This window comes from Podarcis gaigeae (assembly GCF_964106915.1).
Source record: "Podarcis gaigeae genome assembly, chromosome: 11".
In the NCBI taxonomy this organism is placed as follows: domain Eukaryota; kingdom Metazoa; phylum Chordata; class Lepidosauria; order Squamata; family Lacertidae; genus Podarcis; species Podarcis gaigeae.
In genome coordinates this window covers 30,773,736-30,797,165 of record NC_139687.1, presented here as the reverse complement: position 1 = coordinate 30,797,165, position 23,430 = coordinate 30,773,736, and the positions used below count along the sequence as shown (strand labels likewise).

The 23,430-nt window shown below is 41.1% G+C and overlaps 1 long non-coding RNA gene across 1 annotated transcript; it reads left to right on the top strand.

Annotated features, from left to right (window-relative positions):
* The first annotated feature begins 8,008 nt into the window (after nt 1–8,008).
* LOC310827397 lies at nt 8,009–23,214 on the top strand. The gene is made up of 6 exons (XR_014556344.1): nt 8,009–8,175; nt 14,316–14,383; nt 14,889–14,971; nt 17,650–17,703; nt 22,644–22,783; nt 23,055–23,214. It is a non-coding gene; the product is annotated as an uncharacterized lncRNA (long non-coding RNA).
* The last annotated feature ends 216 nt before the right edge of the window (nt 23,215–23,430 follow it).

The following is a 23,430-nucleotide window of genomic DNA, read 5'->3' as shown; positions in this document are numbered from 1 at the left end:
ATGGCAGCCCTGCGTTAAATTCCCCATTCCACAATTTAATTTATATCCTGCCATCACAAAAATGTGCTAGAACAGAACTGGAAATATACACCCATCAACAAAGCCTGCTTTTATGATGTTTTCAAGGGGGAGGGTTCTTCTCCTTCTTCTTCTTCTATTACATTTGTAGTGGCAAAGTAAAATGGTGATGTTTTGGCCAAAACATATATCATGCCCGTTATAACCATGCCATCCCAAGGGTGGGTGGGTCACAAATGTAAATAAGTCCATCACATCATAAAGAACAATACATGAAACAGAACACGCCACAGTTCATTAGACATGTTTTTATTTCATCATGTCATCGGTATAGAAAGCATTGATTGATGGGAGCTTCCTGCAGTGTGTAGATTTGGCAAAATGCATCAATCATATGTAACTAAATACCTGTAGGATATATCCTTCATGGATGGATGTGATGTATGTGTAGAACATTTGCCCTAACCTGACCATTCCAGGTGACTAAATGTTCAACACTTATTTGCTATGTTTGTAAGATGCTGTCTCCCACTTATTGACAATGAGGATGATTTTACTTTAACACTGTTTTATTACAATATGGAACAAGGGGAGTCAGGGGGGAGAGAGCGATCTAAGAAGTTTTAACACAAAATGACAGCTCACACACAATTTTCTGTGCAACAAGTAACAAGCGAAGCAGCCCTCAGTTGTCATGATATGTTGGCACATTTTCTTACACAACGTTATTATTAGCTCTTCTTTTGCCTTAGAAGTTAAGAAGATGTCCTAGATTTGGAAAGCATTATGCTTCTAATGCCAAGATTCTTAAGCTGCAGCCATCCCTGCAGCTCCATTCTTTACTCTGGAATACTCCAATAAAATTCAGAGGAATGGCTCCCGAGAGATAGGTTTGAGAGGACCAACTTGTTGACGTCCCATTTTCTTGCCATGCTGTTTGTCTCACCTCAAAATGCCATCTAGTTTTGGTTGCAGTGTTTCAGTTGCCAGTACTTACTACAATTTGCAGTAATTACAGTTTGTATAGCGAATTGTTTCTTAATTGCACATATGGTCAAAAGAGCAATTTGGGGGTACCATTCAGTTGCTGCAGGGTTGCCCTTCCCATTTTCAGCAAGAAAGGAAAGAAGCTTATTGAGTGAAGATTGTGATTTAAATGCTGTGTCTTACAGGATTTACAAATTAGCTTATATCCAATGAAACTCACTGCTCAGGCCTCTCTTTCCTACAAGTCCTATGTAAAAAGAAACCAAAGCAATGAGTTTACTCCAAGGAGAAGAAAACTAACTCAACTGTTCGTTTTAACACAAATTTAACACAGGGCCCTTGATCCAGATCAGGATTGTAATGGGGTGGTTGTGGTAAGAGGAGCTACAACCCTTTCCCCCAAAATGGAAAAGCCCCTGTTGAAGAGAATGGGAGGTTTTCTTTTCCAATGCAAATTGCAGTCCCAATCCAGATTAGTTCCATAGTCATTGGAAGTAAAGCCCCCTTCCCCATATGCTAGGGTTTTAATCTGGATTTGCGCCCCCTTGCATGGACAGTTTGTGGAAACCCTCCCTCTCTGCACTTAAAGGCTAGTGTCTCAGACTAGGATCTGGGTTCAAGTCTCCACTCAGCTATGAAGTCCACTGAGTGACCTTAGGCCAGTCACTGCCTCTCCCCCTAACCTATTCCACCAGATAGTTGTGGTGATTAAATGAGGAAAGGGAGACCCATGTGCATCACCTTGACCTCCTTGGAGAAAAAGATGGGATACAAATGTGATAAATTTGGCCTAAATAATGTGCTCCAAGCTGGGCTTCTATGACCACACCTCTAATTCCCATTTCAAGATAGCCTCTTAAAGATGCCATATATATGCAGCCAGACATGCTGCAAGTCTTTGTTGCCACCTGCAGCACACCATCCAGGTAAGCTGCACTGAAACAGGTACTGGGAGGACAGCTTCATGGCTCTGCCCCACCCCAGAAGCCACCACTGGTGTGTCTCAAACTAGAAGCCCTGGGCTGTTCTAATGCAAGTGTTCCATCACTCTTGATTTAGGTCGGGTTCAATGCCCCTTTCAGACCAAGCCAGAATACATGGGCTTGGTTGCTATGGGTATGTGGGCTTACCTCTATTCTAGAAGGCTGTGACCATAGCTCATTTTTCATAATTTTGCTTGTTCTGTTCTAATATTGTTTCCAATTGGTTCCAGACAATATTACAGTATCTTGACCCCTATCAAAATTCATAAATTTAGGGAAATGAGTTTGCATAGCCTCATAATTTTTTTTTCTTATGAAGATGGGTAGCAGTCTGGGCTAGCATAAAGCATACCAGTTTCCATCCTATTCGTGGGCCCTGTCATCACTGTATGATGTAGTCTTGGAATCTGATGCTTGTCAAGCGCTGAGACTGCTGGTCATGCATTTTCCACAGATCTTGAAAAGATCTGGAGACGGTGTTATCACACCCAGCGATACCTATTTCTTCTAGCTGGAGATGTGATACTGTCACAGATGCAGCTGTCTAATGTCAAGAATGTGTGAACTGATACCCCAGGGGAAAAAGAAACCATATTTGAGGTGATGTGAAGTAATGATACATTACTTTCCTGGAGTAAGTTATTTTGACAACCAAGAACAGGAAGGACTTGCTGCTGGTTAACAGGTAACAATTCAATCTACTTTTCGGATATAGTTAAAGACAGCCCTTATTCATGAAGCTCCTTCCTTTGGAGGTGTGTAAATTAGCCTCATTGGTTTTTCATCAAATGAAGACACACCTAAGCACACAGCCCTTGGGATGATAGCAGTGTTTTGGTTAGGCCATCTGTATTGGGTTTTGGTCATCAGAGACGTCAAAGAATTGTGATGGAAACAGGAGCAGACATTACCAATACTATCAGCACTGATTGTTGCTGCTGCTGCTTCCGCCTTTGCAACCAATAAATGCTACAGAATCAATATGCCTGCCTCCCATTTGCATTGTGTTTCTATGATTTATTTATTGATTATTACATTACCTTCGCCAGCAGGTCCCAGGGGCAGGTTACAATAATTCGGAATTAAAAACGGTTAAAACAGATTACAGTCACAGGAATAGATTGGGCCCTGAAAACACACCACCCAGGTGTCAAAGGCCAGAGTAAAGGGATGTGTCTTCAGCATTCCTAAGGTTGCCATACATCCAGAAAATCCTGGACATGTCCTGTTTGGGGAGGCCTACATTCCATTCTGGGGTATTTTTACAATTGTAGGTAAATGGCCGGGTTGGGGGGAGGGTTTAAAAAACTGTGTGTGGGCGGCTCAGGTTCATGCTCATGCTCGGGCTTTGGTGTGGGCTGTTCTGGTTCTATTTCGGGCTCAGAGGTAGTGGCCAACCCGGGTGGGGGGCAAGTGAATGCAACCGTAGCATTCACTGAAAGTTGTATACTGAAGGCACAGCCCTGTGTTGAAAGAATTCAACAAATTTAGGGCTGCCACAGAGAGGGCCTTCTTCCAAGCTGCCACCAACCCTTTGCATTAAAATCAGTGGCCATTTTGGCTTTGGATATAATGGAGGACTGTAAACTGGATGGACTTATAATATGCAGCTGGAAAAGTTTTTCAAAGAACCCACAGAGGGGAGGAGGGAAATCCTAGGATTTGAAAGAATCTTGTGTTAAATTTTAATATTTGCAAGAATATGTTTCTGTGAATGAACTTGTAAAACATGCCTGCATACATACATACAGTGGCCATTTCATTGAAATAATTGGAGTGGAATAATGAAATGATAACATAGTGAATTACATAAAATTATGCTGCAGTAGACAACAGTATAGATAATGCAGTTTTTGTTAGAAGCCGCAGTGGAAGAGATATATAGTAGTTTTGCATGTAGTGAATATGGATCAGAAAAGAAATGGATGCCTTCTGACATCCCTATTGGTTGTACGCTGTGTTCACATAAGGAGTCAGGCTTTGTCTAATATTTAGTGGTCCTAGGGGGTTAATGTATAGATTTTGGCGCTCATCTCACTTTCAGGCAGAGAGAGCCAGCGTTTATCCACAGACAGCTTTCCGGGTCATGTGGCTAGCATGACTAAACCACTTATGGTGCAACGCAACACCGTGATGAGTGCCAGAGCTCACGGAAACTCCGTTTACCTTCCTGCCACAGCAGTACCTATTTATCTACTTGCACTGGTGTGCTTTCGAACTGCTAGGTTGGCAGAAACTGGGGCAGAGCAACGGGAGCTCATCCCATTGCATGGATTCGAACTGTCAACCTTCCGATCAGCAAGCCTAAGAGGCTCAGTGATTTAGACCACAGTGCCACCCGTATCGGTGGGAATTATTGTGAACCTTAACCATGTGCTCTATAAAGGAAACTGAAAAATGAATCAAATAAGTAATTAAATGGATAGATATTTTGGAAAGGTTTCTAATTCTACCGCCTAAATCATAAGAAACAAACAAACAAACAAAGGAATCAAATAAGAAATTAAATAAATATTTTGGAAAAGTTTCTAATTCTATCTCCACATCATAATCAGAAGAATGTGTAGATTTTTTGTAGGGACAGGCAAAGAAAGAAAGAAAGAAAGAAAGAAAGAAAGAAAGAAAGAAAGAGAGAAAGAAAAGTTTTTCTTATTAATTTATAAATTTGATATCCAATAGTATTGACATCTGCCCGATGAACAAGTTCTCTTAGTGGCTTACAGTAACAACAACAAAAATCATAAAAGTGCGATCATGCATAGTAATGCAATAATAACAGAGCAAGAATGTAAAAGCATAACGAGTCAACTTTGTAGCATTGAAATGGAGGAAATGGAAGATCAAGTGATGTCTGAAATGGCTTGGAATGCAGGGGGCAATTTTCTCAATCACAAAAGACAGTTATACTCTTAAATCCACATTAAACTCAGTGGGAATAAGTGCCTGTTACTCGGGTCTTTTTTTAAAAAAATCTGCCCCTTCTCCTCTTAAAAACACTCCTTTTCAATTAATTTGTTGATCCCTTTTTAAAGGTCTTATCATTATTTTCCCTGAATGAAATTGTCTTTTCTTCTGGAAGATGCATCTTGTTTTAAATTGCTGCCAACTCTAATCAAAACCACCTACGCAACACTACTCAACTCCCCCCATCTTCTCCTAGTCTAAGATTTTCTTTCAGGATTACTGAAAATTGCATACTGGCAATTTCAGAAGATAGGACAAACTAATTTATAATGAACAAAGCCTCAATCTGTGCACAGGAATGCATGAGAAATTCTATTTTGGTAAATTCTGATGCAAACTGCCCTGGTTTTACCCCTCACAGACTAACATGTGGACTGATAAATAACTATTTTTTGAATTTCTCACTTTTCCCAGTTTTGTGATACCGTGCTTGGCTAAAAAAAAAAAAAGCAAGTGATGTGCAAAAAATGCACATAAAATGTGTGCCTTGGAATAAGGTACATTGAGAAATATGTACATTCAGATAAAAATATTAAGCATGTATTTTGTGACACGGTTTAAATACAGTTTTTGCTTTTGCAGATTTTTTATTTTTAATTCCAATTCAATGCAGAAATGGGACAAGAAGAGACTATTGAATGAACACATGTGAGATTGCCATGGACAGGAAATAGGCTAATCAGTCCATCCTTATCTGTGCATTAATATTCCTGAATAAAAACAAAGTATCTCAGGAAAGCCTGAACGAATATCCAGGCTGACCTCCCCTGGATGTCTGGTTTGCACATATTTGCTTGAAAAATTGTACCCAGATTACATGTGAAGTACTGCTTTACCATGTTTTCATTCTCTATAGCAGGGATTGATATCTATAGGAAGACCCAACATTTTAGCACTGCATGGAAACTTCGTTAATCTTGTGAATTCATGTAGCAACAAGCCATGCCCAGATGTTGCAGATATATGTGGAAAGACGACATATAAGAGGAAACACCTATGCAAAGAAAAATATGTTTAAGAAAAACGTTTATACGTGTCTTCCCACTGCTTATTCCATTTGAAGAAGAGTGTTTGTATATAAATATATACAAATGTACACATTTCCAAATAAATGTTTTCTTCAGGTACATAGTAAAGTTTGTTATTTGGGGTATTTCACTAATCTGATGGTTTTGTAAGAGACACTCTGAACACCTACTATAAATATATCATCCTACAAGTTCTCTAGAAATGCTCCTCAAAGAAAATCGGACACTCCTATGTGGGTTAAAAAGAAAACAGCTAATTGCTAGCTGTGGGCAAGGTTTCTAATGTTGCTGTTTATTTATTAAAGTTCCAAGCTTCCAGAAATCCAGGCTTTTAAGTCTGCAATCCTAACCCCATTTACATGGAAGTGCCACTGAATTCCATAGGACTTACTTCTGAGCAGACATATTAAGACTGAGCTGCATAGCTCTAACTGGAGAGTCCAAAGGATCAAGGGTCTTATTCTACCCATACCTGTAAATCCCAGTTTTCTTCTCCAGCTTCTCCACTCACCCAAAGCAGGATGTCTGGGAAAGGGAAGGGTAAGTGTCCTAGCAGGTCAGGGAGATAAGAAATGAGTTTTGGGTGAAACGAAATTTAAAAGAAGGTAAATGATGATTTTCTAAATAGCAAGGTGATAATATTTACATAGGTTGGCTGCACCCCTTTAAAATTCTAGTTAAGTCAAGTCCCTACTGACTCTGCTGAATTCAACCTTTACACAGCTGAAAGGAAACAAGTTCCATGAATGTTTAGGGTTGTTCTGTTGATGTCACATGTCCATGGGCAGAGACAGATCCCAGAGCACCCCCCAAACTGGGAACTTGTTTTTTTCAAGGGGAGTGCAATATTGTTCAAAACAGAGTGGATCCCTATTCCACAGCTCGACCAAGATAATATCTACCAACCACTTTCCTGGAATCTGATGAAAAGAAGAAACAGTGCTGTGTGTCACCTGCAACTTCAGGACAACACACTCCAAATCTCCAGATAATATCTCCCAGACATTTCATGTAGATATTTAAGAGCATGGAGGGCAATATCATGAAACCATGTGTCAGCTGTCAAGGAAGCACTGGAACCACCATCTGAGGCCTATCTCAGTCAGATGGTCCAGAAAGATACCACAATCGATAGTATCAAACATCACTGAGAGTCCAACAGAACTAAGAGGGACAACTGGGAAGGAACTGCCAGTGGACTACTCACATGAAAATTTAGTTCCAGAGAAGGAAACGTATGATACATGGTTCATAGGATCATAGAATCATAAAATTGGAAGGGACCCTCCAATGCAGAAATCCTGCCCACAGCCACTGCTGGGAGAAATCAAGCCACCAACCTTTGGTTAACAGCCAAACAAACTGAACCATTGCACCACAGATGCCCTATCATGTGAGCAGTTAAATGTAATAGAGAAAAATAACATAGTAGAGGAGCCTTCTCTCTCCCCTAACCCACCAGTTTCCTGAAGTACTTATGCTACCACTTGCATTTGATTTCGTGTTTTGAATTTAGGGTGGTCTTGTCAAAACAAATGCCTTATTGAAGCTAGGCAAAACTCAATGCATTAATCTTTTGCATACAAAAATGAGGCAATTATAATATCCATTTCATAGATGAGCAGAACTAAGGCACGTTGACAACTGTGTAGCCGCAAACAGATCTGAACGCCTAGTGTCCCATGCCTGCTCTCCAGCAACTGAACCAAGTAGGGAGAAGAGAATGATGAAACCACTTGCAGGCCAGCTGCCAAAGTTTCAGTGCTAATTTTTATAAATGATCCTCTCTCTTTTTTGCAAAGTTTGAACAAGTGCTGTCCCTTCTGGTGCTTTGTCTGTGCTACTGCGCTTTGTTTCCAATAAACTGAGTGAAGAGAACCATATGCAAAATAAAACAAAAGGGAGAACAATCCGATAAGTTCTTTCAACCAGACAAAACAACTGATGGAATAACATAAAGGGTTCCAAATTCTTTTCTGTCCTGGATCCCTTCATCATCAGCTCTGTGATTATGTTCAGCCCCAAGAGTTCTGCGGCACTTGGGAGCTGGTTTTCCCTTTTCTTTTTTTCTGCACGTCAAAAATGTCCCACCAGAGTGACTCTCTTCCCCAGCATATTCTTGTGGCCAGCTGACATCTCTGCTGTATTATTATGAGCTTACAGGAAGCAGGAAGGGAAGGCAATAAAATTAAAAGGTATGAAAAGCTTTTTTTTTTCTTTTGCACAAAGCATTATCTTTTACAAGAAAGACCTACTGCCAGCAAAAGCATTTCCTAAACTAGCAGACCAGCTTGCAAACTAGCAATAATCTCATTCCCATCTTTCATACTATGATTCTTTTGAATTTGAGGTGATCGAAAAGCATTAATTTCTCTTTGCGCTGCAGGTCCTACACCTTACGAAACCAGATCCCAGCAGTTGCTCATTCACTGTTCATACAGATTCTTTATGTGTGTGTGTCAGCTGACCAAATCTCAAGTTTTGCTTCATAGAAAACCATAACAGTCAGCGACTTTCTAGATCAATACCCTCTCACTGGCCTTTCGTGGAGAAAACGAAAGATGTGCTATTGTGAATCAAAAAGAGAACTATTTCCCCAATACAGCGTCTTTTTCTTTTAATTTTAGCAGGATGGGGGGGGGCAACATTTTTCTTTTAGAAGAGGAAACCATGGGAAAATGTAGCTAGTTTGGTTGCCAGGCCATTTCTAGACACAGACCAAACAAGAGTGGATACATAATTTTGGATAGCAAAGCATGTGTGTTTACATCATCGTTTGTCCATGCTTTGTACATTTTGCTGGCTTGCAAGAATGTATTCAAACTTTAACAATGATCAGCCATAGACTTTTTGTACACGCAAACAGAATCAAAGGCCACAAAGTACAGTTGAAATGCATCTTCTCTCTTTGGGAGACACTTTACCAATTACACTTTGCCCAGTTCTTGGAACAGGAATGTTGTCAGAGAATTCTGATGAAAACAGAAACAGGGGAGATTTCTTCTTCATCATCTCATGCCCTGAAATGAATTTGATCTAGTGAATATGATCAGGTTTTGCTGTTGCGGTTGCTTTAAATCTGCAAATAAAATGTGTGTCCTCCCAACTTCCATAATTTGCATAATAATTATTTAGCCGATAGTGAGATGAATAATGTATTTGGTAGTTCCCAAAATGCAGGCTTCCTTCTCTCGCTTTCTGCACTAGTGGTGGTGGTGGACAAAATCAGGTATCAGCCCCACAAATTGGGAATGTCAATCCTTCCCCATGCTCCTCCCTTTTAGCTTGCAACATTGAAGGTTGAAAGTGAGAGTGCAGGAATCCTTGCAAAGCCCACCCCATGGCGAGACACCCTATGACCCTGTTGGTTGAAAGGAGGAGCAGGATAAAGGCTTTTGTAATCTTCCTTGAGCTTCTGTTTTGCACCTCAAATGTCAGAGATGCAAAGGAGAACATGGGGAGAATTACAGAGCATTTTGCAATCCTCCCAAGTGCTTTTCCTTCTTACCCCTGATGTTGGAAGGAGTATGTAGGGAGGACCTCAAAGGGCTTTTAAAGCTCCTTTCCACTTCCTACGTCAAAGGTGGAAAGGGGCTGCATGGGGCAGCTTCAAAGAGCAACAGTGGGAAGGAGAAGTGGGTTCCATGGAATAGGAACTGCTCCCTCCTCTCCTTGAGCAAGACACATGTCTATCACCCATTAGTGGTTGGAAGCACCCATTGTTCCAGCAAATTGCTCCCATGGCCCATGGGAAGAAGGTTCCCTGCCCCTACAGGAGAGATTAAATCAACTGAGACATAATCTCACCCCACTTTCCCAAAAACATGGACAAGTACGTGTGACGTTCTCTGCCACCAGAAGCAGCACAATGCCAGTGCAATATGCACTTCAGAAATAAATGCATTGTTATACATTTGCTATACATTTTCTCCTTCAGGGAGTACAAACTCCATCTAGAACAGGCAGTATTTTTGTTTCCCAGACCCAAGAACCTGGAACACACAACACTTCCAACTTGACTGGATTCAGTGGTTGGTATTCAACTAAGTTTCATTCAGAGTAGAGGCGTGGTTTTTTTTAAGTCCACCATGAAAACATGTGTATTTCTTATTCTTATTTTCAAAAATGAATGTCAATAGGCTTTAAAAAGCTTTATCATTTAAAGCATCAACCATTATCTATCACCTGGTCTAAAAAGGTAAAGGTAAAGGTACCCCTGCCCGTACGGGCCAGTCTTGACAGACTCTGGGGTTGTGCGCCCATCTCACTTAAGAGGCCAGGGGCCAGCGCTGTCCGGAGACACTTCCGGGTCACGTGGCCAGCGTGACATCACTGCTCTGGCGAGCCAGAGCCGCACACGGAAACGCCGTTTACCTTCCCGCTGGTAAGCGGTCCCTATTTATCTACTTGCACCCGGAGGTGCTTTCGAACTGCTAGGTTGGCAGGCGCTGGGACCGAGCAGCGGGAGCGCACCCCGCCGCAGGGATTCGAACCGCCGACCTTTCGATCGGCAAGTCCTAGGAGCTGAGGCTTTAACCCACAGCGCCACCTGCGTCCCATCACCTGGTCTAGACACCCCCAAATTGTTGCACAGGTGAAGAAACTTGCTGATTAGAAATCTCCATCACGATTCACTTTGAGATTCAGTTTCATTTAGGGATGAAGGAATCTGACAATTTCATTTTTCTCAGTTTCTCATTTTTTTTTCATTCAGTTATCCACATTTCCACCTCAGTTTGCTTTGTTGGGGTGGGGGGAGTCCACCTGAAAATTTATCAGCATTTTGGTGTGAATTTATCCACACATTTGTATGCAATTCTGCCCAATCTACAGTTTTGCAAATTATTTTCTCCTAATATACTGGATGTGTGCATGTTGTTTCTTGCTATATGTCCATTTTAATGGCTTTACCCCAGCACACGCATTTTTGAAAACATTTCCTGGTTGGAGAACTGCATTGCAAAATTCGGAGAACTGTGAAGTTCAACGGAAGGCTGTGTTTTGGTTCACATATTTTTTGGGGAAAGCGCAACTTGGATATGTTTGCCTTTAAATGTGAGCTGAATCAAGTTCCACACCATCCCCACCTCCCTTTTGCTGCTAATAATATAAAATGGTGTGGACTATTAGTATTTGCAGCCCTGTGTAGCCGATGTATTGGATCCTAGAAGCTTTTTACAAAACCATCAATATCTAACCTACTAGATAGCATCAGATACTTACAAATGCAACCATTATGCTAACTTGGCACAAAGCACTCTCCTAACTAAGCAAAAAGTGCAATAACCAATAAAAAACTTCCTCCTAGCTTTCTCTTGCTTTCCTTCCTGTGTGATGCATATGTCCCCTTTTGCCATGTGTCCATGAGAAGCACACTATGTGTTCCTGTGCCATTGTAGGAAGTTCCTGTGCCATTGTAGGAAGGCCTTGAATAAACAGTGTGCCACAAAACTATACTCTGAAGCTGATTAGGCCTGGATGCAGCCTGATTGCTTAATTAAGCCCATTCATATATTTGAATTGGGTATTTATTATTGTTCTCCGAGGGAGGATTAGTATTTATAGACCTCACAAAACAAGTGCAATCTAAAGATGGAACAGTGCCCTAATGGCTGGTGAGCAAATTATTAGACAATGAGCCTAACCTTCCTCCTCACTCTTTCTAACTCACTTCTGGGTCGAGCTTCAGCTGGCCACTGCTTCTCCACATGTCCTTTGATATCTGCTCACTTGATTTGCCAGCATTTATACAGGTGCTGAAGTGGACAACATCATCAGTGTCATAGGTCAACTTAAATTACTACTTCTGATTGTGAGTTCATGTATGTAAGTGCCGGATATGGCTTTCTAGTCTAGTCCCTGTGTTGGAGGTATGTGGGAATTCAAGCAGAGATATGAATGCTACGTACCTGGATGGGGGAAGGGGTTAAGGGATGTATAGTGCAATTTCCACATGGCTGTCACCTATGAACCACTTCCTAAGTTGAGACGTGCTGGTTCAGAGCAAAGGTCTATATTGGCTGACAGTAACTCGTAAGCAGGAGACAATTGGTGAAGCTGTCCACTACTCTAGATGTGGGGAACTATTGCCTTCCAAGTGTTGATGTAGTGCAACTTCCATCAACCCTGCCCATTGATTAGGGCTGATGGAGTCACATCTGGAGGGTCATGTGTTGCCCTGCTATTTGTCCCCAGTGCCTTGTAAGTAGAGAGAAATCACATCTGGAGCAAGGGAGTCCATTCCTAGCAATCACAAGTATAGCAATTGAGATGCCAATCCTCCATTAATGTATCCCAACCTATTATATTAACAAAACTCTGATTATCCCTCACAGAAATCTATAGGAATACAGCACCCCATCCTTTAAATCCCCTCAGTAACATGTCTTCCACCCTGTGAATCAATGCATGATTGAGGGACGTGAATATCATATTAAGTACACAGTACTGGGGAAAACCCCTTCTAAAATAATAATCCATGCAAATAAATTGAATGCAATATGTAATGTAATATGTGAATATCATATTAAGTTCACAGTATTTTAAATATTCCTCCTAAAAAATAATCTGTGCAAACAAATTTAATGTAATTTAACTTTTCTCCATGTGGTCCCCATTTGAAAGGGCTATATTAACTTCTCTTGAAAGTAGTTACCTTCATTTCTATACTATGCTGATACATCCCTTCTCAGCTCCACTGAATCCTGTATTTTTATTTTAAATTCAGCTTCCCATCTCCTTTTACATCTTGCATTTGAAATATATTGTTGCTGTGAAGGTAATATGGTGTGTGTCCCATCCCCCACTGTGTAACTTCTGGTCAAAGGGCATGAAGGGGTAAACAGAAGAGAAGAAGTATGGAATAGAAAATGGTCCTTTTTTGCATTTGACGAGTTAGTGCAAAGGGATTCAAGCGGTGATACAGAGAGACCTCAAACAATATACAAAATGAGGTGTTTGGTTTCAATTCAATGAAACTTAATGAAGGGTTTTGATATGATAATCCCACTTAAATGATTACAAAGTGCTGTGTGGATATGGGGTCATGGGGGGAGGGGGCTCTAATATTCTACGCATCCCTGTTCTGCTCTGTGAAAGTGTCAGATCGGCTGTTTTGCTAAAGATAAATTTTTCATGCTCCAAATATTCAGAGTGAAAATAAACTATACTAATAGCAAGATGTGTAGTGATTTGCACATTATCCAAGCTATTGAGTTATTCCTGACTGTCCCTATTCTAGTCCTTGATTTGCAGGCCAGCTACACTCTGCAGCTGGAGCAAATTATATCAACAGAAGTGCTGATGTGACCACAAGTTGACAAAAGGACATGATTTCTGGTAGCAGAAAAGCAACTAGATTTTATGAAATTGTATCTAATAATGTTGTTTAACTCATGGATCCTGCATCTGACGTCTACTTTTTATCCAGTCCTTTCAGCAGCCCTTTGTTAACAGTCACTCAGAAGAGGAAATAAAATGTAGGCATTGAAATAAAAATTGCTCTACTCTTTTTAATAGCTCAGCTGCAGGCTCTATTGTTTTACTTAATGGATTGTATAACTGAAGTCTTTCCTCTTGACTATACTCATTTGGCTTCCTAGTTACTAAACTAAACTACAGTATCTTGGGCTTCTAAAGAAAAGGAAAGGGAGGTGGGAAGGAGAGAGAGCTGGAAGTGCTCTTTTCCTGTTAATAGCATAACTACCTCTAGGCAGTATCACCTACAAGTGAGAGCAACGAAATGGGCATTAAGATGTGTTTCTTAACTTGGACTTTGCTTTAGGATATGAAATTTGGGTTGCAATGGCATTTACTTCTGAGTAGACAACATGGATACGTTTGCATACAATCCTGCTCATGCTTACCTTGGTTTGCAAATTCCATTGGACTCACTGGGATTTATTTATTTATTTATTTGGAATATAAAGTTCCAGGTGGTTTTAAAATGAATGAAAGTCTAGTCAAAATGGAGGGTATATCAACTTTTCATTTTGCTTAGACCCTGCCCACACATAAGGAATAGACCACCACAGTACACTGTTGAGATCAAAGGCTTAAGACATCATCTGCACACCAAACGTATTCCTTAATTATGGGCATGCGGCTCCTCAGGCATCAAAGCTTGAATTGCAACTATAAGCAGAAAGAAAAAAGCTACCCCATTCAGCTTAATCGGAATTCATTTGCAATACTGACCATCTGCAAATGTTCTCCTTGTATCCATCTGCCCTTATAAAGGGTGTTATTCTAACTGTGTGCCCTGCATGTTCATTCAAGATTTGGACAAAAGCTTCCTTTCTACAGTGTTTCCCAAAGAGTTTTCTTCTCTTTCTAGGCATGCACAGCATAATGGAAAAAAAGAAAATGCCTTGTTAAATCATCAAGTGCTAAGAAGGCTTTCAGGTGTGGACCATACGCCATGTACAAATGCAGCTGAAACAAATCATAGAGTATAACCTGTTAAAGATGTAATTGAGATACATGCAATCATTAACCTTGGAACAGACTGGGAATCGGTTAATGAATCAAATCAATACCCTCTCCACTGATCCACAATAATTTGAAAGAAATGAAAAATTTAACAGTTGCAGAGTATGTGAAGTTATCATGGGCTGCAATTAGCTAGCCTTTGGGAGATTATGTTACCTAGTTACCAGAGGATAAGTGTAATTTCCTTAGATCTTCCGAGAGAGATTTCATAAGGACAGGTGCCAGACAAGGAAATAGGTCAGAAAGAGACCTTAGGCGCTGGCTGTCGCTAGGTCAGCTTTCTGTCCCTTCCAGCGCTGTTCCTGTCTTGTGATATTCTTCCCCCAGAGCCGATAGTGATGTTAGACAAAGACATTTCAAAAGACACATGCACAGGGTCTGTCCATCAAAAATAATTTTAAAAATGTGTTTGTTACAGGAGCTGAACCCTACTTGAAACTGAAGAGCTCATTTACATGCGCCATCTTCTGTTGTCTCCAAATGAAAAACAATGAGTTCCCTGTATGTGATAAAAAGCTTCTTGTTGCACATTAGTGATTAAAAATAGTAAAATATAGGTGCCGAAACACTGGAGGCCCTTCTTTCAAATATGATTGTTTTCATATTTGGTCAGGCAATTTGGGTGGATTTGCATTAATAGGACACAACACCCTGCCTAACGGCTGGGAGTCACCTGACACAGGTATCACGTAAGACTTTGCCTCTGTGTTGTTTCATGGTAAAGAAGTAATCCCAAGCAATGCTGGAAATGGTGAGAACGTATTAAGAAGAATCTACTGGATTTGGCCAATTCATTATCCTGTTCTCACCCAGTTGCCTGTGAGAAACCCTCAAGTGGGGTTCAGCGCAAGCACACGCTCCCCTCCTGCAGTTTCCTGCAACTAGTATTCAAAAGCGTTGTTGCCTTTGACTTAGATATTACTGTATAGTCAGGCCACATTATTTGCTCTCCCACCTGACACCTGTAGGCTGAGATCACAGATATGTGAAAGGAGAAACTGGCATGCAAGCAGATGCCCAGGGTTTTCTTTTCATTTTCAGAGGTCCATATACAAAGCATGGATGTGGGAGAAGGTCTGGGGAGATGGGCAGTGTCAGGAGTCAGGGCAGAAGCACTGCCCTGCTTCCCCCTTAATCATGTGATATTCCTTCACAGGTATAACATGTGAAAAAGGCAGTGGTGTAACATTTTTTCTAAGAGGCGTATTGAAATAAAATGTCTCCAGCAGTTCAAGGAGCAGAAGGAATGCTACTGAGGCTTGTCTCTCCTCCAGAACCAAAATTCTCCCTGCCCCCCACCAATATTAAAGAGGGGAGGGGGTTCAACCACCTCCCCCCTTAGAATATCAACTGAAGATTTCAACTTTTCAGACTTCCAGCCCAGACCCTTTCCATGTGGACAAAGTCGATGCACACCCAGTTTGTGCATTGGTAGGCTTTGATCACTGCTTGTCTACACATGAGTGTGGGGAGGGGGGCTAGAACCAGGGGACACAATCCCACCAATCCTGCGCTACCTGTCTCTATGCATTTTATTCAACTTGGACTTTCATGCGAAAAAGGGAGAGAAGGTTCTGGGAAGCCTTTGACAGCAACAGAGGCAAAAAGTAAACCTTTTTCCGTTCCATTCCTTTGAAGTAAGGCTTTAATATCTAACATGAAACATGATGGGGCTTAGGGCTGCAGGAAATTCATACCTTCTGCATTTGAACTTTTGCTTCCAAATGGTTGATCTGTGGGGAATCTCATTGTTACTATTTTTATTTCCTTACGTTTCTCTCCCACCTTTCTTGCATCATGGAACCCCTAGGGGGCATACATGTGGTGTGCAGGAGATCCTCCATCCAGGAACTGACCAGACCCACTTAGCATCACCAACGTGCCTTCAGATCATACCTTGGAACCAGGGTATTATGGCAATTGGGAACAGGGCATTATTTTACAAATGTTGAGATGCCTCTGAATATCAATTGCTGGGAATGGCAGGTGGGCAGAGTGCTGTTGTGCTAATTTCCAGCTTGCAGGCATCTGGTTGGCCACTGTGAAACCAGGATGCTGGACTAAATGGGCCATTGGCAGGTCCTTCTTATGTTCTTATGTTCCTGTGTAAGACTCAGTCTTGCCATAGAAATCTGTTTAAATGTGAGCCCTGTTTCAAATTAAGCATTATGTGAAATATTCCAGCAGAACTTTGAGTTGCTTTTGATACATGTGAAGACACATAGATCAAAGCAGTTTGTAGTATGGTCTGACTGGATCCAAGTCTATTGGTACAAAGAGTTAAGGCATGATGGGTGTGCTGTGCATTGGGAGGAAGACTGATCTTCACGTGAGCCTTATCGTGAGGTGCAGGCTGCTGGCAGAAGGCGGCAACTTCAGGCAGGTGCAAAGAACCCACCACAGCTGCGGCTGCTGCTGCTGCCCTGGACTCCCTGTTCAGTGTCAACCTGCTGTCATTGCAGTTACCTGGAATGCCCCAGATTAATGCTATACGGTTCTAATGCATTGTGGGTTGTGAATCGAGGACCCGCCACCCGCTTGGAGATAAATAAGACACAAGGACACATGTATTTTAGGTTAATGGGCTAAATAAGGCCACCACTTTATTGGTTACAGCATGTGAGTGGTATTGGCTTAGGCATTGGATGAAACGATATCTACATGACTCGACCCTGCTCTGCAGGAGTCATTAGTGGGTTAACAACTAGTGGGAGGAGCTTGTTGATGCAAATACAACTGGAAGCTTCCCCTGACATCACCGGAGGTTGTGCCATGGCTCTAGCCACCAGCAGGGCATTGGACAGGATCCATAACCGCCGGATCCCTTTAAAGGAATACCCAAAAGTGGAGGGGTAGATGCTGGCCACAACCTGCCCTCGAACATACCACACATATTCGAATGCCTAACCTCCTGGGACCAAATGAGTGGTCAGAGCCGCCACGGCCACTAGAGTGTGGCTAAACCCCACCCCCAGGCCAGACCGATTGGCAGGCTGCAGGGGGTGCGGCGTGGCAATCAGGTAACAGAAGCAGGGGGCAGGAACTCCCCCTGTATATGCAGGAACCAGCTCCCGCTCACAACCCCTCCCCTCTAATTGCAATGGTGGCCACCTGGTGCTCAACAAAAGATCATAGCTGCTGCCACTGCTACTACTACTTCTATTGTTTCCCTCTTCCAGCATGCCCTGCTGACTCCTCACATCTGGTAGGAACCTGGAGCCAGCCCTGATGAGGTGACTGCAATTATTATTATTATTATTATTATTATTATTATTATTATTATTATTCCCAAAGATGAAAATGCAGTTGTGCAAATTGTCTCTTTGTGGATAGAGGAGCTGTATTAAATGTGGTTTCTTTTTTAAAAAGAGCTTCATCAGGGTGTGCAGAAATTGATAGAAGAACTGTGCTAGAAGCCAGGGAATTTCTGTTAAGCACAGATTGAAATTCCTTGTCTGATCAGTGTGAATAAGCTGCACTGGCAAAGGCAACAGCAAAAAAAAAAAAAAAAAAAAAAACAGGGAAAAAACCAAAAATCAAGTTTCAGAAATACATGTCAAATATATGTACATCATGGATGATAGATGATAAACAGCTTGTTTTCTAACACTAAAATAGGGAAAGAGAGAGTAGAATAAGGGGAGGGAGAGAACACTGTTGTCGCTTACTTCCACAGCATGTAATCTGTGATAACCATGCACAGTAGGATAGTTAGTTCGCTACCACATGCAAAGCAGAAAGCAGATGGTATAGCTGATATAGATCACAGGAACGTAAGTGACTGTCAGTGTGCCTGTCTCTGTATGTTCGTGTGTAAATCAGCAAGGAGTTTGACATTGACATACTCCATCAAGTCTCGTTTATAAAGAACAAGTAGTGCAACATTCTGTGCATCTGGCAACATAACTCATGCTGTCAATCTGTGGATACTGCTGACATTGTACCGTTAGCATCACTTCCATCTGTGTTGTTTATATAGGGCTACTTTTACTTACGCTTCGTGAATTGGTAGTAGATGGAGAAGGGCTAAAGGACCCTGAAACATTTGCAGGGAAAGTTACCCAAAGTTATATAACACACGGCAAAGTGGCTTCTGGACCCTGTTCCTCATGTCTGCTCAAACCCACTTATATTCAGTGCTTTTTTTATTTTAAAAAATGTTTAGGGGTACTTTCGTTTTCTACTCATATTGAAATACTGAGGCCAAACTTAGATTCACAAAATGTTTAGGGGTATGCATACCCCTGCATACCCCCAGGAAAAAACCACTGCTTATATTATAGTATATATAACTATAGGCAGGCAGGCAGAGGAGAGAAAGATGGAGATGAAAGGCTGCTGTCTTAAAATGCTACTTTTAGCCATTCAGCACCTTTTCAGTTCCATTTGTCAGCCATAGATATCTTGGTGCTTGAATGAAGTGTAGCTCAGGTGGGCTGGCAAATGGTCCGTGATTGTCCTCTTGTATAAAGCACCATGCACAGTGATCATGCAATCAATCAATCAATATTTATTTCTGCCTGCAGTGATACATTGGGAAAGCAGTGGAGTGCACAGGCTGCTTGCAAACATTTCCAAGAGGCTTGCTTGGGGCACAGTTGTGAACTGCAAACGTCATCATCTCAGTGGTTTCATGCTTTAGCATTCTTCTTTCATTTCCTCACCACTGTCCCATTAATAGTTTACTGTGTGCTCCAGTTTATATAGTAAGTGTTCACTCCAGACTGCCACTGATGCCAGAGCAAAATTAGCAAGCGGTGTCTTTGCAGTATTGATGGCTGCTGGTTACACCATCTATCTTTTACATAAGAAACCAAAACACATTGCTATATAGAGAGTTGGGATTTGGTGTAGTGCCCTATCAGGTCCTACACTAGTTTCTGGCCTAATTCAAAGTGATGGATTTGTCTTAAACGTGGTTAAAAAAGTAAGATACCTAGGGGTAAACATAACAGCTAAGAATCTGAGTCTATTTAAGGATAACTATGAAAAGTGTTGGTCAGAAATTAAAAGGGATTTAGAAGGTTGGTCAAGATTGAAACTTTCCTTGTCGGGCCGAATTGCTGCTATAAAGATGAATGTATTGCCAAAAATGCTGCTTTTGTTCCAGACTTTACAGATTGTGGACAAAATGGAGTGTTTTGGGAGGTGGCAAAGAGATATTTCCAAATTTGTCTGGCAGGGCAAAAAGCCCAGAATTAAGTTCAAGATATTAACTGATGCTAAAGAAAGAGGGGGCTTTGCCCTGCCAGACTTAAAGTTGTATTATGAATCAGCAGCTTTCTGCTGGTTGAAAGATTGGCTGCTTCTTGAAAACACTGATGTTTTGGATCTGGAAGGTTTTAACAATGCTTATGGATGGCATGCATATTTGTGGTATGACAAGGTTAAAAGTCACAAGGCTTTCAAGAACCATATTGTCAGGAAAGCAGTGTTTAATGTCTGGACAAAATATAAAGACTTATTGGAAAACAAGACCCCAAGGTGGTTATCACCAATGGAAGCTAAGGCCCGGAAAAGACTCAATATGGAGGCCAAATGGCCGAAATATTGGGAAATATTAGAAAAAGATGGAGATAATTGGAGGCTGCAGAGTTTAGAGAAAATAAAAGATAAAGTGCGAGATTGGCTACATTGTGCTCAGATTAAAGAGGTTTTTAAGTTGGATAAAAAGATAGGATTCCAGGTGGAAAAATCAAAGTTGGAAACGGAATTGCTAGAACCTAAGACTAAGGTACTTTCCAGAATGTATAACTTGCTGTTAAAATGGAATACACAAGATGAAACGGTTAAATCGGCTATGATAAAATGGGTACAGGACATTGGGCACAATATCATGTTTGCTGACTGGGAAAGGTCCACCGGTTTGAAATTTACGGCATGTAATGCCTTGAAAGAAAATATTATGAAAATGATATATAGGTGGTACATGACTCCAGTCAAGCTTGCAAAAATATACCATTTGACTGACAATAAATGTTGGAAATGTAAAGAAGCTGAAGGAACGTTCTTTCACCTCTGGTGGACCTGCCCTAGAGTTAAGGCTTTCTGGGAAATGATATATAATGAGTTGAAAAAGGTATTTAAGTATACCTTCCTTAAGAAACCAGAGGCCTTTCTTTTAGGCATCGTCGGCCAGGGGGTGTTAAAGAAGGACCGAACATTTTTTATGTATGCAACAACAGCAGCAAGGATACTTGTCGCCAAACACTGGAAAACCCAAGATTTGCCCACACTGGAAGAATGGCAGATGCAACTGATAGACTATATGGAACTAGCAGAAATGACTGGCAGAATCCGAGACCTGGGAGAAGAGGCTGTGGAGGAGGACTGGAAGAAATTTAAGGACTATTTACAAAAATATTGTAAATTGTATGAATGTTAAGAAAGATGTAAGATTATAAATAATATGGCACCATTAAGTTAGTTGAAAGGAATATGAAGACAAGTGAAAATACAATAAAAGATAAATTTTGGATAAATATTATGCTAAAATTAAGCTTTTAAGGTTTGGGTAAAAATATCTAAAATTAGGGACACAATATTGGAAAATTATAAAATAAGAATTGAAACAAGGTGATAAATTGCTGGGTAAAGTTTGATAAACTTGGAACGCAGGAACGAGAGATGTGAGGAAGTCCAAAGAAGCGAAGAAAATATGGCTATTGTAAAGTTATATGTTATTTTGTCTGTTTTTTTTTCTATTGTATCAAGAAAATCTTTAATAAATATCTTTAAAAAAAAAGATGGATTTGTCTTATCTCTGATCATTCCCAGGCATGCCCACCCATCCCTCAGCATTTACGATCTTTTGAGGTGGCATTGCCCCAGATTCCATCATGCAGTGGTACCTCGGGTTACAGACGCTTCAGGTTACAGTCGCTTCAGGTTACAGACTCCACTAGCCCAGAAATACTACCTCGGGTTAAGAACTTTGCTTCAGGATGAGAACAGAAATCATGCTCCAGCAGTGCGGCGGCAGCGGGAGACCCCATTAGCTAAAGTGGTGCTTCAGGTTAAGAACAGTTTCAGGTTAAGAACGGACCTCTGGAGCGAATTAAGTTCTTAACCAGAGGTACCACTATATATTGAAAGTCGATTAGCCTCCACAAGGAGCAGGACTTTTGCTTTGGCAGCCCCAGTCAACCTGAGAGAGTTTGTTTTAGCTTCCTCTTTGCTCCAACAGAATTGGAGATCCTCCTTTTTCTCAGGTTTTCGCTGTGCTGATTTTACTGCTATTTTAATGGGATTGCAGCTTTTATTGATATGATTTGTTTCATTTTATTGGATGACGCTGTTCTTATGTTTTACTCCATAAACCATGTGGCTATTTCATGAGTGGAATCATCACCATCTGTTCCACCCTTTTTCTGGACACTTTTTTGGGATTCTAATCAGTAGCGGACAGTGTGGTGCGACACTGCCACTCCCCTGACCTCTGGTTGGTTGCATTACTGTTGCTTACTAGGGGGTAGACTATGTTCCAAGTCAGCTTGTTCCCACACATGAAGCAAGTTTCAACACCAAAACTTGACCAACGGGGAGAGAAAATGGGAAGGTAACATGGATTTGCAAGGTAATTGACAGCTTAGAATTTCCAATAGTGTACAAATCTGAGCAGGGACAGAACCAGTTTCAAAGAAATATGCACAGGCTTGTTATTTAGCATTGTATAACCCTTACCTCACCATTTTCTGTTCCACATTCAAGCATGCTTTTCAAGAGACCCCTTCCTCTGGCACATGACCGTATTCAGTCATGCTCCACATATGTTTTCACATATAAAACAAGTGGGCTGTGGGAAGAGGAAGGAAGGAAGGCAAAACAGTGTTATCAAACAATTGCGTGGTAAACTAATGAAGTTTTGATCTGAGTTGTATATGCTGGTGCATATGCACATGAGTTGAGGGTTCCTTTATTAGAATAACAGTGCAATCTTATATACAAAAGTAAATCTTGCTTACTCATCCTTAGGTTTGTTACAATTTAAAGTAGCATTTGTTTTTATTTCACCTCTGAGGCTTAAATAATACTTTGCCATGCAACATGTAAGAAAAGCACAATGGTTTGCTATTGTGGAAAATCAGCAGAAGTGTGCTCAGCCATTTCCCAACCCACAACTTGATTTGCATAATTGACAAAAAATGTATAATATGGAAATTAACCTGTCTAGATTTGCAGAGCTGGAATATGGCAAACTTAGGCAGAAAGAAATGTGTGTGTCCTATCCATTTTACTGCTACATGAAAGGATCAGCTAGGTAGATGTCTGAACATAATCTTCTTCACCTTTGAGCAAACCACCACCACTCAGGTCAAAAAACAATGGCATTCCAGCCCCATCTTTCCTATTCGACTCATGATCTGTAATGCAGTTTGCTAACCAAATCCGATATGATGCATTCAACACAGCAAGCTTCATGTGTGTAGATTTTACTATCAAAATGAGGTTTCACCCATTCATAATGTTTTCACCCCGAGCTCCCACTGTGTTGAAGCAAGTGACATGATTGACTTAACTTTCCTCCTGGCTGTCAGGTATCGCCCCAGGCAGAATTCTAATTTTCTCGGATTTCTTCATTTAGAGATTATTCCACTTCACCTATTTACAGCACCATTCCACAGCAAACACAACCCTCAGTCTGACTGCGATGGTGTAATGACGGCGTTTCACCTACATTTGTTGAACCGCATGCTGAGCAGTCTCTTGTCTTCAGCTCACAGCTGTGTTATCCACATCCAAACAGAGAGGTAACTAAAATCTCTGTCACACAGCTTGCTCCATTCTTGCATCCAAGATGGGGAGAGTGATGTTGTGCTTGTGGGGAGTTCTAGAATAATCTGATTGGCAACGTAGAGAAGAGAATGGTGGGCTAGATCAGCCTTTGCTCTGATCCAGCAGAGCTCTCATTATGTTCTTGTGAAGAAGTTTCAAAAAATCCCTAGAAGCCTTTAGTGTGC